The following is a 2,431-nucleotide window of genomic DNA, read 5'->3' as shown; positions in this document are numbered from 1 at the left end:
TGTTTTGTTTGACTCCAAAAGAGTTTAACAGGTCATTAAACGCAAGTCCTAACGCATCATTTGTATTATCAACATGAATGTTAAAATCCCCAGCAATTAATGCTTTATCAAAATTAACCAATAGGTCAGAAAGGAAATCTGCAAATTCTTTTAGGAATTCTGTATACGGCCCTGGAGGTCTATACACAGTAGCCAGAGCAAGAGATAGGAGAGATTTATTTTGCATATCTGACAGAGTAACATTGAGTAGGAGTACTTCAAATGAATTAAACCTGTACCCTGTTTTCTGGGTAACATTGAAAATATCACTATAAATTGTTGCAACACCACCGCCACGACCGATCTGACGAGGCTCATGCTTATAACAGTAGTTTGGTGGAGTAGACTCATTAAGACCAATATAATCGTTTGGTTTTAGCCAAGTTTCAGTCAAGCAGAGTACATCAAAACTGTTGTCTGTGATTATTTCATTTACAATAAGTGCTTTGGGTGCGAGTGATTTAATGTTTAGGAGCCCAAGCTTTAAAAATTGATTTTGTTCATTTATTGTGCATTTTTTTGGTCTAATCACGATTAGATTTGTTCTAGATCCTGCATTAAATTTTTGTTTTGACCTCACTATTCGAGGAACAGACACAGTCTTTATAGGTTGGACAGCACCAATACTATCGTTTAAATGTGCATAACAAAAGCCATCAACGCAACTATTTGAAGAATTGCTTACTAGTCAAATGGAGCGCAGCGTCCTGGAGATGTTGTCCGACAGGAGTTCTGCTCCGACTCTGCTGGGGTGCAGGCCATCAGCGCGGTAAAGCCTAGGACGCTCCCAGAAAAGATTCCAATTATTGACAAAGAGCAGTTTCTGTTCTTTACACCATGACAACAACCATTCATTTAGAGCAAAAAGTCTACTGAACCTGTCGTGTCCACGTCGATACGTGGGAAGCGGTCCTGACACGATGATTCTCGTCGCGGGCGCTGTGCTGCGAACCGTCTCGATCAGGCTCCTGAAATCCCTCTTCAGGACCTCCGTCTGCCGCAGCCTGACGTCGTTCACCCCTGCGTGCAGGACGATCGCGCCGACGCTCACATCGTCCTTCAGGATGGCAGGTATCTGTGAAGAGACATCAACAACGCGAGCACCAGAGAAACAGCGAGTGTGCACTTTACCGTTAGCTAAGTTAGCACGAACGTACCGGACGATGGAGTCTCCGACGATCACAGCGTCGCGTTCCGTCTCGCGGAGGGGAGCGAAGCGGTTCCGGGTGGAGATCTCGAAGACCGGGGGCGGCGGAGGAGGAGAGGTCCTGGCTCGGGGTCTGGCTCGCGCTTTCCTCTGCTGCTGCACCCAGGGTCCGTGGTGTCCCGGCGCCGGAGTGAACGACATCTGGGAGGATCGCGTCCTGGGTGCGGCGGATCTGTGCAGAGAATCACACGGAGTAGAGGTTATGGGAGTGTTAGGATCGAGCTGTACACTTACCCGGACAGATTCCAGAGCATCCTTTCGGATTCGCAGCTGAATCTGTCTTGCCAGGAGCTCCTGGATCTGCTTCTCCACTGCCTCCAGCTCCATCAGAACCGAGTGCAGCTCGAACGTGTCTTCACCTGCACTCAAAGGTAGACACAAATTCGCCATTAAAGCAAGTAACAGTGAGTAAGCAGTTTAAGTGTTTGTGAATAGAGAATAAACGATGTATGCAAGATTAGCCGCGACCACGCTGGCAAAGCTAAACGGGTTATAAGCTAGCTTAGTAGCAGACTCGGGAAAGCAAAAATAAAAACTAATGATAACAAGGCGTTCCGATTGTTTTTGTTGTACCACACGACGGGTATATTCACATGTTATGGAAAAACAAGAACGATGGTGTATAGAATTGTTTTTAGGTTTAAAAATAGAAAATAGTAATTTGACTCGACGGAGCTTCAACTCAAGGTGCGCGCTAGGACATCTTTCCGCTGTTTAGTTTGTTCCATTTCTGGCAATCCGTGACTATAAATCAAAATGTTAACCAATGGTGTTTGTTTACAGTTATTTTGATAATTGTCTTAATTGTTAATAAGATACATAAATGTGGAAAATTCTCAGCAAGACTATCCACTATCGTTATGTTATTAAATTAATAAATAGAAAAGGATTGTTAAACATCAGAGTTGTTTATAAATACAAACATTTATGACACATGAATGAATTATGACGACACATGAATGAATTTCACTGTTATTTATTTAAGATAATAATGTTCACAGTTATTTCTGATTCTCCCTCCCGATCTAATAGTGGCACGCGAAACAGCAGGGTCCTCTGTGCCCAAATACATTAATTTCTCTAAGAAATTGAAATAATACCCTATAACAATCTGTTGACCCTTCCCGAAGTATATCTACTAAATTGAAACATATTTTCATTTCTTCTGATTTCGCTATTAATTGA

This window comes from Garra rufa, chromosome 7 (assembly GCF_049309525.1).
Source record: "Garra rufa chromosome 7, GarRuf1.0, whole genome shotgun sequence".
NCBI lineage: Eukaryota > Metazoa > Chordata > Actinopteri > Cypriniformes > Cyprinidae > Garra > Garra rufa.
This window is presented reverse-complemented; position numbering follows the sequence as displayed.